Here is a 16,325-nt window from a genome sequence, read left to right as displayed (position 1 = left end):
TCATCTCCAGTAAATCAGTCAGCCCACAGCATAAATCACTTGTTGCTACAATCAGCTGCAAGCAGTTGTCAGAGAAGGCTCTAAGGTCAACAGAGACAAAGCTGAAGACCTGGAAGTTGACTGGAGAGAAAATAAAACAACTCAAGGATTTACTCATGGCTTTAGCACCCAAAGAAGAGAAGAAAATGGGTGGAGTTGAAGAAGAAGAATGGCAGCACCTCAAAGCAGCATGTGTGAGGACTACAGAACAGATATGTGGCTGAGCCAGTTATGGAAATATGGTACATAAGGAAAGCTGGTGGTGGAATGCAGGAATCCAGGAAGTCATCAAAAGAAAGAAGGAGTGCAGGAGATAGAAAAGACAGACCTGACTAGGAAGGTATACTGGTTGGATAACAAAGAAGCCAAGAAATTAGTTGCAACAGCAAAGAATAGGGCATTGGAGGCACTCTACCATCTTCTGGAAAGTGACTCAGTAGGTGGCACAAAGAAACTATATCAGGTTGCAAAGCAAAGACAGGAAGATAAAGAAGATAGTCAGACACCCTTCTTAAGGGATCCCAACAACAACCTGCTCACCAATCCACAAGAAATCAAAGGCAGATGGAAGAAGTACTTCCAGGAGCTTCTGAATGAAGAAAACCCCACAGAAGCTGTATTGCCCTGACACAGCCTACAATGACAGAAGAAGAGGAGCCCACCATAGAAGAAATAAGAATAGCACTAAGGAAAATGAAGTCAGGGAAAGCAACAGGCTCAGATAAGGTCACAGCTGATATGATAAAGATACTGGGAGAGATGGGGAAAAATGGCTCCTGAGGTACTCATACAATGTGAAGAGAAAGGCATATCCCAGGTGACAGGGGAATGAGCACACTCATTCTAGTGTACAAGAACAAAGGGGATATCCACAACTGTGGGTAGTACAGAGGTACCAAACTCCTGTCACATTGCATGAAAGGTCTGGAAAGAGTGATTGATAAATGGATATGCAGAGTAGTAGAAAGTAAGACAGGAGATGAGCAGCTCAGATTCAGATCAGGATACACCACAACTGACCCAATGTTTAAAGTGAGATAGATAGTTTAAAAGAAGCTAAAGATGAGGAAAGAGTCCAACTGGGCATTCCTATGCTTGGAGACAGCATATAACAGGGACAAAGAAAGCTGATTTGGGCAGTATTGCAGTGGTTTGAAGTTCCAGAAACATTGGTAGAGTTAGTGCAGGCTATGTATGAGGACACAATGACCTAAGCATGAACACCATTATACCTCGCAGAGGGGTTCCCAGTGGGATTGAGAGTGTACCAGAGTTCATCTCTGAGCCCACTGCTGTTCATAATGGTGATGGGCTACATTAGCAAACAGGTCAGAGGGGTCAGATCAACAAAGTTGTTGTATGTAGACAATGTGGCATTACAGGCAGACCAAGAGCAAGAACTTCAGCAAAGAATAGGGGAATAGAATGCAAAACTGAAGGTACATGGGTTGAAACTAAGTGGAGATAAGACAGTGGTTATGACAGCAAATTGGGGAAATCAGAGAAGCTGAGAACTGAGATACAAGGGAAGATAGTGGAATAGGTTAATAGCTTCAAGTATCTGGGAGGAGTGTTTGGGGATAAGAGAGGTCTAAATAAAGAAGTTAAAGCTATAATCAGAGGGTCTGTGTCCAACTGGCATAGAATTTCAGGTGAAGTGTATGACAGAAAAATGCCAAAGAGGCTGAAAAATAAGGTGTACAAAACAGTGGTGTGACCATACTTCTCAACTTCTTAACTTAAGAAATCTGGACAAAACTTGACAAAATGGGGAGACAAAGGCCAAAAAATAGGGAAAGATTTTAAATATTGCTCTTATAAACCTAGAAAGTTGCCAGAGTAACACGGTTTGTGCTATCATACATTTTCTGAAAATTTTGAAGTCTGAAACTCTAATGCATGTTATTATTTAGTGACTTCAGTCATCAGATCATCCCAGTGATTTACCAGAAAACCACAAATTTTATGAGCAACAGTCCAAAAATATGAGGAAAAATCTGGACATTCTGCAAAAATCTGGACAGTTGAGATGTATGAGTGTGACCAGTACTACTGTGTGGGACAAGAAACCTGAGCAGTAAAGGCAGAGCAGATAAGAAAGCTAGAGGTGGGACAGATAAAGAAATGATGACATAAGAACAGAAACAAAAGTAGCTCCAATTGTAGAAAAAAATCAAAGAGAACAGATTATTATGGTTTAGGCACATGTGCAGAAAAGCAGGAGACAATCTGGTGAAGAAGATTTGGAATAGACAGGAAGATGGTAAAAGGACATTAGGGCATCCAGCAAAGAGGTTGATTGATTGTATGAGAGAAGATCCGTGACAGTCAGTCATGAGTGTCAATGAAGGGAGGAGTGTGGCATTGAATTGAGAGAGATGGCAATTGTTAACATCATACTCTGACCCCATGTAGAAATAGGAAAAAATGGGTTGATAATGATTATGATAATATGTAACTTAACATAGGAGCACTCTCTCTGACCTCTTCATCCCATTTTCACACAAGGTCTAGTTTATGACACCTGAGGTCACTATAGTGTTACCTGCACTGCTAACTAGAAAGTATAATGCCAGCTTCAGCAGTCACCACAATGACAAGGTTGTGCCAGGCATTGACCTTATATTGGGGAGCTTCATAACAGATCCTAAAGAGGTGCACCCAGTGGTCTCTGTACTTTATGCTCAGAAATGTTTTGGATTCTTTATAACACCATCTGGGAGCCTTGCCACAGTCAGTGCATTCAGAAGCTGTGGTAACTTTGCAGGTTACTATCCAGAAGAACATGATACCTCATTAATGTTGATGCATATAACATGCAACAGCGGGCACTATGGCAGCATGACATGCATGCAGAGCACGTGAAAAGAACGATGACATAATTGTGTTTAGCCCCGAGTACCCACACTAATGCCCGTTATTGCTCTTTAGTGATTCTATGGGCTATGGACAAATGTCAAATATATCCAAATAGCTGCAAAGGTCAGTGACCCACTCATGAATGCAGGGATATGAGCAAGGACGAGCCTTAGACCACAGCTTTGGGCAGGTGTGCAGTATGAAAAAAGTGTGATTTGCTGTGTTAGTAACCTTGAAATTGTATGATAATACAGCCCGGGCCATGGCAATACTTATGGCACTATAACATTTTCTATATTTTTGGCAAAATGAGTAGATGAAGTGAAAAGGCTTCCTTTTTTTACACTCTAAACTACAAAAGCTAAAATTAGCTACAGTGATGCCACCTGCATGTGTTGGAGAAGTCACTTAACCAAACAGTGCTCCAGGGCTGAGTCCGCTGTACTACTACTGCTGCTGTTTCTAGAGGTTAAAAGGGTCTGAGAGGGTTGGGATAAAGACAGCAGACTGCCTTCTTATTGGAGGAAATATACACAGGTGGGATTATTAATAAGCTATGAAGTTTACTACCACTGAACTTTACTTGTCAAAACATAAGGTAAGTTTGGAGGAAAGAGAACACATAGGTCTTGCAAAACAGGTCAGGGACCAGGACATTCACACTGCTGAATACCCCTTACTGTCTTGTGCACTGTGTGGGTGTAACTAATTGCCAAACTTTTATCTGTGTGTTATGTGGAGTTGGAGAGGACAGTAGAGTTCCAAAGATGATAATTAGCATTTCTTCCTTCTGTTTAGTAGGATTTTTATGGGAGGAATGTGTATCCCATTTTGTGCTTGTCAGGCTTGTTTCACATGTACATGCTGCCCTTTGACTGGCATCACAGACATACCTCTGATCAACTAATTAATACTGCAACTTGACAGGCACCTTCACAGGTGGCATGTGCCTCTCTGTGGGTCAGGTGTAAAACAGGCCTTGGAACTGTGAACTTTGTTTTGTGGTTCTGTGATGTGGTTTTGAGAGGTATAACAGGCCAACAGTTTGACATATGTTTATCTTTATATTTTCAGAGCAGGATACCTAAGACAGAGAGAAAAAGGATGGAAAAGGTGTCCAGCAAAGAACATTATGCTGCAGGCACTTCATGAACTTGGTTGGCGGATGTTTCTTACAGGTAAGAATAACATAGGACCATCAACCGGATCTGTAATGCCCACAAAAAGTTAACCTACTTTGCAGAGGAGTGGAAGGCCATGTGTGTGTGTGTGTGTGTGTGTGTGTGGGGGGGGGGGGGGTCCACCAACGATCCCTATTAAATGACATACAGGAATTCCTGGAATCTCTGTTTATGGTTCTCCCTCATACCCAGTGGGGTACTTGTCATTGGTGCAGAATTTCACTGAGCTCTGGGTGATGCCACAGGTAAATATCACCTTATACATACATAGGGTCCCTATTTATTTGACGAACTATAAAAGATCAACAGCTAAAGATTGAAAGAGTCAAACCGTGAATGGCCAGCTAAGCAAATTTTTTCACAGGGAAAGAATTTGCTGGGCTGTTTTTGGGAATTTGTTCTTTCCCCAATGTGGAGTGATCTTGGAGTTAGTATATTTAGTTAGGGGTGTGTGGGTGACACAGCACCCCACATGGGGGGGGGATGGGGCAAAGCCCCCCACTTAATTCAGGTTGAAAGGTTTTGTTTTTGTATATATAGTAGTGCAACCTGCAGAAGTCAGAACTATATCCTTAATGAGTAAGCTGATTTTGCACTTACAGGCAATTTTGGACTGCAGCTATAACATTCATCTGCAGAAGGTGAGTGGCCTGTATGCTTTACATGCCAGTATGTCTTATACCTGTAGCTTCACTGAGATTTGGATGTCTGATGAGATAGCCTTGATAAACTTGAGTGAGTATGCTTGTTTTCACGGATGCTTCATTGCCAAGATCCTCCGTTTTGGATGTTGAAATACCTGGTGTCAGGGAATAGTCTAAGCCTCACTATGATGGTTTTCACAGCATGGCCTAGTCTGTGGACATGGTGACACTGTCTGGAAGAGTAATGTGGTGGGCATGTAACCTCTTCCATCCTGACACTATTTCAGCACCTGTACAACCAACTGCTCAGTCTCAGGTTACCATGAAAAGATAGAAGTCAGTTAACACTTCAACATGGGATGCACTTTCTTCACATGCACCCCAGGCATCAGTAGAGGCTGGCATCTCCTATGAGCATGTGGAAGGAAGTTTGGGCTGGCATGCCAGTGGTTGGCAATGCCATTGGTTCTGTCCCATGCCTGAGATGATTGCCTGCATAAACACTAATTGCCAAATGTGCAGGGACATCACACAGGCTAATGCTACTTCAGCCATTGTATTGCTGATTAGTGTGGTGCATGGTCTGCTTCATTACATCTGAAAACAATTTCCCCATTTATGCAGCATGTTTGAATGGAGATGGGTAAATTCTATATCATCAAGGTGTCCATGCCACTGTGGGCATCCTCATTCTTATGGCCATTTATCTTCCACTTTTGGTGAGGAAGCCTACCATGGTATGGGTAGGGAGTTGAGAGCACTGCACTGTGCTGTGGACACAGACACAAATGGGGTGCATGAACTTAAACCACCCATAGCAAATCCCAAGTCACATCCCACCAGACAATTGATGTCCTTTATAGAGGCACACACAGTGGGCCTAGATGCTTCTGGAGTGTATCATGGATCTTCCCCAGAAAATAATGAATGATGTAATGTCTTCTACAGGAACCACATCTATTCACACACCCATACATCACCACCAACCACCTCTGACTCGGTATGCCACACTGACAATACCACCCCTCTTCCTGACCAGTCTTCTTGGCTCACCACTTTCAGTAGACCATGACAAACACAGTCACTCATACCAGGAGCCTCCCCCCCCCTGCATTGCTCATTACTGACAGTTGTCATTGTGGATCTCCCTACCTGTACATATGATGACAGCTGTGCCTTGCTCTCAGTGCTCTGCTACCAGGTTAGCATGTGTCTGGTATTAGTATTGTATGCATCACTGTTAACATTCGCTACATCTAATCTGGCCCATAGTGCCTCATAACCACTGCTACAGCTAACAGCATCTGCCTCCTTCTTGCATGTTTGTTCCTCAAACCCATATCCTCCACAGGCTCCTTAGTAGGCACATCCTCTGCTGTTGACTCCAGCACATCCTCTGCACCTATGTCAAGCCTCTGTTGCATGTAGATACATACCAACATGTTTCATAATACTACACATATAGCAAATATTTTGTTGCATATTTCTAGATCATACTGCAGGGCTTCACCAGCGATGTCTAATTAGTGGAAGTGTGCTTTCCTCAATCCAAATCCAATCGAAATGCACTTTCTTTAATGAGCTATGACACGGTGCTGTTGTAATTGTTCTCTGATCTGGCCTGTGGGTTTCTCTTCCGTGTCATTAGCCATGGCTTCGGGTTATATCCAGCACTGCCACTAAGATGTCCCTGAAGAAAATCACCTCGTATAAATCGCTGACACAGGCTGGGCATGTGCAAGATGTGGGAATTATATATTATACCCTATGCATTGCAGATCATGGGACATTTAATTAAGTGGAATTCCTTATAGTTGATATACAGATGTCACAATATCCTGTCTTGAACTGTGATGGCAATATGGGTGCAGGCATTGGCCCCAAGTACATCAGGGAAATGGGCTATTTCTTAAAATGTCCACACTGTGTTATGTTTGACTTCTGTGGTATGTAGAAACCAGATAAACCCCTCCAAATGATGCAACATGGTATCAAGAAACCAGTGCAGTATCCATGAAACAGATGCCTCTGATGCAATCACTGTGTGCCCTGAAGGCCATTGAAAGGTCCCTGTAGCCAGTATTTTCATAGCTATACATGCCTTGACATCCACAGGAATAGAGAACAATGAGGCTTAGTGGAGGGATTTGGCAATTGTATGTGTTTAAATTTGCATGAGAGGGTAGCACGTCTACCCCAGGTCTTGCATGGTGTCCTTCTCAACATAGTAGTAGTCCACTATTTCTTTGTTATGGTGAAGATGAAATGTTAGGAGCAGTCAGATCCTACTGAGACGAGGTGGATGACAGCATAGACATCTAGTGTGATTGTTCATGAGGATAGCCTCATTCATATATATTTGTCCTAAACATGATTTTTGGTCTTCGTAAGCTAGTATTTTATGGCAAACAGCTACTGTTGTGGCCATGCCTCCTTTTGCAGTTTTATTTTTCAGAATTGCTCCATCATATTCTTTACCTTCATTTGAATTTGTCATATCACTTATTACATTAACGCTTTTAATTTCCTTCTCATTATATGTTCATTGCATGCCATTAAGGATGAGGCATTTTTCAGCCTAGTGCTATCACCCTACATGTGTTGCTAAATCACCACCAATCATTATGCAGTTTTGCCATTTGCACTGTGCTATTTGTTTTTGAATCTCTATATATCAATGCCATTTGTGCCTGGAGACAGCAGTCTAAGTATGTGCATGTTATATCTAAATAGTTTTATATTCACTGAAGAAATATATCGAGGGTATTATATGAGTTAAAATCAGATATTTTTTTCCAGATATTTGTTTGATTTAAGTAGACTAGAATAATACTTAGTGGAGAGGTGTGGTACAAAGGCAATTGTGTATGTTTAGGCAAACTCAGACAACTTAACAAAATTAACAGTTTTCATAGGTGCATTCCTGTATTACCACAATATTCTGCATCTTTTTCTTCACAGTTAAATGTTTTTCTTTTCCCTACCCCCCCACACAAAGTTGTTTTCTCTAGAAAGTCAAAGACAAAAAGGTTTCACTCATCAAGATTATATTAATTCTTTAGTCTCAGGAGCATATATCCTCTATTAAAATCCCTCACTCTGAAACACCCATTTCTTCTAACAGGAATTTTTGGGTTTTCACTTTATTTGACATGTGAATAACCCTCCCGTAACAAGGTTACCCCCTCCATCACCTCACATTTCAACACTCATCAAGCATACCCTATTGTGTCTGTCATGATAAGTAATGTTTATCTATTGATGACACCTTGTGGCTGGCTGACTACTGCAAAATGTATCTATTTTTTGACCGATTGATTACATAACAAAGGAACAGCTGTAGAGTAATATCACAGCAGAGTGTTTTCTTCTGCAGTCAATGGTTAAGCAAGCAATAATGCCCAAACATGTGTGTGTTACTATGTAAATAAGGTCCGACCCATCCCTGGAAGGGCATTATTAATATAGTAACACACACTCTGGAGGGCATTATTACACTTAGGGAATGGAAGTCTGTAAAATTGTTGTGTTTTACTTAATTTTTTTATTACTATATTTTTATACATATTTTGCTGTAAAATAGTTTCTCCGGCTAATGTTTCAAACTTGCAATAGTATATGTAAATGGTATTGGAGGAAGTATTTTACGTTTAAAATATAACATTTTCAAAAACTATCCAGATATTTACTTCATTATTTTACTCCCTTACTCTGAAAATTTGTGATTTGTTGCCAATCATTGGAGACTGAAGTCACTATATGCTGCTGTGAAGTGGTGGACTCGTTTTTCAGGGGGCAATACCTGTACATTAACACCCTGCTGGTGAAGATTCATTCTCCAGTCAAAATGGCGATGTACAGGTCACCCCTTCTCTAATGTCTATTACTGTTCCCCAGATTAAATGGATGACGATGTTCTCTGTGATTTTGGCAGTAAATGTATAGATGATGCACCTTTCTTAAATACACAAGGTAGAAAGACAACCCATATGATACTGCAACTTTTCCAATATGGCCAAATCTCCACTGATCAGGACTTGCTTTTGAGCTCAATCAGAGGACAAACATATCAATACATATTTGCCTAACCAGTGAACTTAAGAATGAATAAAGAAATGATGTGATAAGACCAACCATACATGGCTCCCTACTGAAGTATTGGGATTCACAATGACAAGTTCTGAAACATCAAAAAATCATGACAGAAAATACAAGAGAAGAGTGAATATTAAACATTGCTTTTTTCCTTAAAATGTGTATATTTTTCCATTGGGGCTAGTCCTCTGTACTTCCCTGATGTGGGAGCAAGCACCCCACACTACTCAAAATTCTATATAACACTTCTTAGATCTGTGCTGAATTCAATATTTTTTACTTTGTAATTATTGAAAAGAAAATAATATAAACCCAAGGGAGGAAGCTGGGAAACTAAACTTGAGTATAAAGAGCCACAGCTCCACCAGGTTTAAATAAAAATGTTTTAGTCCTCCAAGTGCTTAAACTCAGGGCTGCTATGCTTTAATAATGATGGAAAAAAAGACTACTGTTTACATCTGCTTATGTTATATATTCAGTCTATGCTTTGGAATTTCCTACCTGTTCATGGTTTTACTAAACTATATGTAGAAAAAACAATGAATGCTTTTAACCAACGTTAAAGTTAATATTTATAAATTAGTTTTAAGCCTATTATGAAAAGGATGGTTAATGTTTCAGACATACATTTCTGACATAATGATTTTATACTAGGATAGCTGAACATTATATACCTTCAAATATTTGAATCTGGGGGGGGGTGGAGCCTGAATGGCCAACTGAAAGCAGCAGGGTTTTAGAGCTCCATAAAACTAGTAAAATAAAAGAGGAAAAAAATAATTTGTTTTCAAAGAAAATATCAAAAACGTATAGATAAAGGACTAAACCTCAGAATCAGTAACTTTGGTGGATTTACACAAAAAGTTTCCTGTCAAAAAAAGATTGGAGAAATGTTCAGCTACTGAAAATGAGTAACTCAAGAAAACCTCTTCCTGATGCAACCTTAAAAAAAGAACTACAACAGGTGACATCTACTCTACAAGAACTGTGTTTTTAGATGGATGATTTTAGAGAAACTAGAAAATCTTGAAATGAACTCTCATAAACAAATTGATACTCTAAAGGAAACACTACAGCAACAACAGACAAAAACAACAAACATAGAGACTTCACAAAGTGACATTGAAGGGAGACTTAAAGAAGAAGAAGCAGAAAAAGAATTACTTCTTAAACAAAACACATGTCTGTTCAACAAAGTAGAGGATTTAGAAAATTGGGAATGGAGAAGTAACATACGAATCTTCGGGTTAACTGAAAACACAGAAGGTGATGGCATTATCTCCTTTTTATCAACCTGGATACCTGAATTTTTAAACTTAAAAGTAGGTCTCTCCTTTGGTATCGAAAGAGCGCACAGAGCTTTGAGGAAACCTCCATCCAACTCAACAAATACACCTAGAAGGTCAATAGTTATAAAATTCCTATCATATCTGGACAAGAAACTAATCTTAAAAACTGCCTAGAGGAAAGCGCCTTTAAAATATAATCAAAACCTGATAAGGTTTGGCAATAACTATTCTACTAGAATAATAGTGCAAAGGAAAAAAGTGTGGCCAATGATAAAGTTCGCAAAGCAGAACAGTATTAAAGCACAACTTGCATATCCAGCCAAGATAAAAATAGTATATGCCAATGAGATGAGAACCTTCAATGACTTAAAAGAAGCTTCTTCAATTATTAAAAACAATAATGTGATGTTGTTACCGGAAGATATGGAATGGATGTCACCTTCTCTTAAAAGAACAATAGAAAAAGTGCTTGGACTGATGTGAAAAAGAAAAAGAAGACTGACTCTAAAATTACTGTTCCAGCCAAATCTATCAAAGCAGCAACTATGATTTGAACTGTTAACAGTATCTGTTAAAATGTGTGTGTACTCATTCTCTGTTTTCTCAAAGCTAAAAGTAACTCAATCAACCAAGAAACTCTAATGTCCAATTCTAAAAAAAAAAGGGAGAAAAGGCAAGTGAATTCTCACACAAATACAGGTATGTCATTGTGGTTTCTTTGTTTTTCATAAAATGGAGTCTATGTATTACTGAAACTAATTGCACTAAATAATATATAATAAGTATACTGCCCTGGTTAGGAGACTGTTGTATACAAATAATCAAGTAATTGGTTGGATTGATCTGACTACAAACAGACTGGCTGCATGGTTGTAACTCTCTAACTTAATGTTTATGCATGAAAGCCACTGTACTTTTTATTTATTGAATAAGCATCACGATCTTTTATTCACTTGATTAACTTCAATATTGTTGTTGGTGTTTGCCATCATTCAGCCCTTAAACTAGTGAATTTGGAAATGTCTCCCAGTATACTTGGGTGGGTAGCTTCTGCGTATGTATAGCATCGCTACTGAAGATATCAAAATACTGCTGAAGATTCTCCAATTACTTAAATTGTATGTTCCATAGCGAAAATTTGCCTGTTGGCATGATGGGGGAAGTTCCTGTTGCTGGAGGCAGATCTGTAATAATATTGCACTTGATAGCAGTTATGTGGATGGTTGTACTGCGGATGTTGATATATCCACTCCCATGAACAGGGAAGAGGGAAGAGAAATAGCGATAATGAAAACAACATAGTATCGCTGTTTTCTCTCAGCTGTTGAGAGTTGCCAGCATATGTGCTGGGTTGTGAGATGAGGTTTAAGATGGAGGGTTGCATGTTATGTTTTGCTTGCCTCCTCTGACTCACAAAACATTTCCTTTTTAAACCTGAGTCTATTATAAAAAAGGAGGGAAACAATACACAAATCTTGAACAGAGTTGAAATTTTAAGCACACAGAGTGACTAGCGAACACATTAAGCAGTCTCTCAAACTTCCTAGCAAAAACGTACTTTACTGAGGTTTCTATGGCAACAAGAAACAACGGCGTAAACCTGGGCAGTCCTGTAAACCACTGAGCAGTTAGAAAGAAAAAAGCTATGACACTCGGGTTTATTTTGGCATATGGTTACATTTGAATGAACTATATAAAATATCTCATCCCATTATGCCTCAGCAAATGCTATTGACATTAATATTAGGGGAAGAATAAATATTTATAGCACAAGGTACAGATTGCTTTTGCAAACACAAAAAGCTACTCAGATAAAAAAGTGCTAGTTACAGTGTTCATATATAAACTAAATGTCTTAAGCAGGTAATGTCTGAAGTTGAGAACCATTGAAACATTTGAAGTATTTAAAGTTTGCCCAGGAAATGGAGAGTGTATTGTTTCCTTGAACTCTGTATATTATATATGTACATTTGGAAACATTGATCTCTTTTGAACTAAAGGGTATTACTTTTAATGGCATTTTTATTTACTTCTATAACAGCTTTGGACAGATATGATGTTGAATTTTAGAAATATAGTACAGCTTCTTGAAGGCATCTATATACAAAAAAACCCACAAAGCTTACTGTTATTGCTACAGAAGGAAGCTTTTAGTCATGCCTGCTTAGTAATGGCCTCACAATTTAAGCATGCTGAGTAATGATTCAGACATACAAAACATTTTATAATGTTTACTTGTAACTTAAATAAGTAGAAATGGCAAGTGGTTTCACTAATTTAAACCTATTCAAATGTTATACTATTACAGGATTCATAAACAGACTAACGCACAATAACCTGCAGGACATAAAGAAAAATGTCTGAAATACTCACATACAGCTTGGCATTCTGCAGTCAAATTAAGCTACAGCATTTTGCTGAGAAGGTCATCTTAGCTATTACAGTACTGTTGCCCCGTTAACGGAAAAGTACCAACATTTCTCATATATAAAGTGAAGGGATGGCAAAGTTATATGTTATATCCAAACAGGAATTTGTAGAAATGTAATATTGCTAAAACAATACAGATGTAAACAAGTGCATAGTACTAGGGAGTAACTGGTTTATAGTATCTCTACAGAAAAATTTCATTAGGGATGTATCATGAGAAATGTATTTATGTGGTTATTATGTCATACTGGTCAATATTTCTGCAAATATGGGAATATACTTATATCCATGACATGAATACAACAAAAAACTTTAACATGACAAGCTTGTCTCTAAATATAAAAACTGTAATATAAAGAAACAACCACATACTTAAGTAACATCTGAAGGCAAACTAATTATATGTTTGATAATTCTTATAGGCAACTATCTATCAGATATCTTCTAATGTAATACAATTTTATTATAAAACTAATGTAGAATACCTTAATACATATAATTTAAAAGAATTACATTTCTTTTATTAAAAAGTTCTCCATACAAAAATTCAGTTAATGGAGGTCAGTTGTTTCTTTTTGTTAGTTACAGGTATGCATGATAATCTAATGGACATATTTTTATCCATTAGATTAGGAATGACTTTTATTCCAGGTCTAGAGTGGAATTTAGATAGACTAATAGCTGTTATTTTAACCTTATTATTATATATGAGTTTTTTTAAGCCTGACCAAAATATCATTTCACTTGTATTCATAGAACCAATAAAGCAAACAATCTCTTTTAAAATCTTATGCACAAACATAAATCTTGTTGTTATCAGAGGTAACTGTTTAATAGTTATAAATAGGAAAAAAAAAACTATTGTATCCTTACAATAAGTTAAAATGGGCTTAACTTTAGTATCCTTAAATACCAATGGCTTAAATAATTCAAGCAAGAGCTCAAACTTATTGAAATATTTAAAACATAACAAAGCACAAGTAATCTTTCTCCAAGAAACGCATGTTAAAATAAATGACAAATTTAAATGGATTCCATAGAATTATATGATTTTAACGCAGTCCTCATATAAGACAAAGACAAAAAGAGTATTAATTCTATGGAAAAAGAATATAGTTATCCCAGACATTATTTATAAATATGAAGACAAAGAAGGCCTCTTAACATTTGTAATAGTTAAGTTCAATAATAGATTATGGACTCTAGCAAATCTTTACTAGTTCCCAGGTATTGGAATAGGGATGGTCAAAAACCACTTAGATTTAATTTACAAAAATTATAAAGGAAATTTAATAATGTGAGGGGATTTTTAACTGTATTCTAGACACTTCTGAAACTACCATCAAGAGACCTTTTCATACATCTTCTATTTCAAAATCTTTAAAAAGTGGACGGAATCATTTCATTTAATAGATATATATAAATTGAAAGAAGATAGATCTTTATTATTCTCCCATCAAGATCACAGATTTAGAACACAAACAAGAACAGATAAAATACTTCTTGTTCAAGATTTACAAACTAAAATTACAAATTTCTCCATCATACCATTCCATTTGTCAGACCATGATTCTTTGATTTTGAAACTTCAAACAGAGTTTAAACCATTAATCTTCACAACTAGAATACCATCATATATCACAAAAATTAAAGTGTTCAAACCCTGGTTGTTGTCGGAACTGCAATTTGTTCTACAAGTTAACTGTACATCAGAAGATAATAAAATCATGGTATGGGACTCACCAAAAGCTTATATATTTGGTAAAACCCTTAGTTGGTACAAAAACAAAGTCAGAGAGTGGGATTCTGAATTATTAGACTTGCAAACCAAACTTTTGTCACTCATATTAGAAAAAAACAAAGTTGTCAAGATACCAAGAAGAAAATAGAGGAATTAAATAAAAAATATAATGAAATTCTAACACACAAAACAAGTTTAGCCTTAGAAAAATTAAAAGTAAACTCATTAGCTACTTCCCCCAAGTATTTACATACTTTATCTACAAGAATTACAATACAATCCAAAACAAATAATATTAATACCATCTAACATGAAAAGAAAGGGAAGAAGTTATCAGATATAGGAATTATCCTTGATGCATTCAGGTATCATTATAAAGAACATTTTAAAAAAGTAAATTTAGATATGGGTCAATTGAAGCTGGATACAAATCTCATTAATATAAAAAAATTCCAGAAGAATTAAAATCAGACTTACAAAAACCCATATCTTATAAAGAAATTATAGATAAAAAAAGAAGGTAAAGCTAATAAAGCACCAGGAATAGATTGTATTATTATGGAATTATATAAACTTTTCCTCTCTATGATAATTTCTTTCTTTTATAAAACCTTATTAGAAATACAATCAGAAGCAACTATACCACCCTCTTGGAAATATTCTTTAATCACCCCAATATTAAAAGATAATAAAACACCAAATCTCTATACTTCATGTAGACCTATTTCTCTATTAAACAATGATTACAAGGTATTTATGTCAATATTAGCCAACAGAATGAAGGTACCACTTTCCAAAACAATAAATAATGATCAGACTGGATTTATATACAATAGGCATACATATGACAATATTAAAAGGATAACCACAATTAGATTTTATAAATAAAGAAAATAAAGATGCACTCATAGTTGAACTAGACATAGAGCAAGCATTTGATTCGCTAAAATGGAATTACCTATTTAAAATTTTGGAATTATTTGAATTTCCCCTCTCTTTTATTCACCTCTTAAATATATATATTAATAATTTAGCTTATATTAAATTAGGTCCTTTCACCTCAGCATCCATCTATATAACAAAAGGTACTAAACAAGGTTGTCCTATGTCACCAATACTATTTGCATTGGCCATTAAAATACTTGCAGAATCTATACGTAACAATTTAAAAATAAAAGGAGTGGATGTTTATGACCGATATAATTCTAAAGTAATGTTCTTTGCTGATGACATATTACTAACGTTATCAAATTTTAAAGAATCTTTAGAGGAACTGGAAACAGTCATAGAGAAATTTTATATGACTTCAGGCCTTCATTTCAACAAAACAAAACAAAACAAAATCAAAATTTTTATTTTTAAATAAGGAAAAAGAAGTACAAGTCAAGGGAGAGCATATCATAGGGAAACACGAATCTACTCTAAAATATCTGGGGATTGTGCTATGTAAAAATAGAAATAAATTAGTATTAATAAATTATAAAAATATAATCAGCACAATTAAAAATTATGTGGAAAAATGAAATAAGATACCACTAAACTTTGAAGACAGACTACAATTAATAAAAATGGTCTTACTACCTAAGATTCTGTATGTAGCAATGGCAATACAGTTTCTTCCTAAAAGATGTCTTCTTAAAGAAATAAATTCTTGCCTACTAAAATGTTTATGGTACCCCAAAAGAAATAGAATAGCCCTAATACACCATATTAGACAATGCAAATGAGAATGACTGAATTTTCCAGATATTGAATCATATATAAAAACATTCATATTCAAAACTATTATAGACTGGATAAACCCTAATTATATCGCTAACTGGAAAGAATAATTAACAACAATATCAATAAATGAGCTCAATTTACTAAAAAAAGTCAACATCAGACAAAACAAATAAACCCTGGTACATATTAAGTATTAATATGCAATATAACAACAAAACCAACTAAAACACATTTAGTTAATCATTATATGAATTCCTTTAGAAAAATTATCAATGCAAATATGTATTTGAAATTGTGGATTGACCTTCTAACCCCATTCTTC

This window comes from Protopterus annectens, chromosome 11.part0 (assembly GCF_019279795.1).
Source record: "Protopterus annectens isolate FY-2018-M chromosome 11.part0, PAN1.0, whole genome shotgun sequence".
Classification (NCBI taxonomy): domain Eukaryota; kingdom Metazoa; phylum Chordata; order Ceratodontiformes; family Protopteridae; genus Protopterus; species Protopterus annectens.
This window is presented reverse-complemented; position numbering follows the sequence as displayed.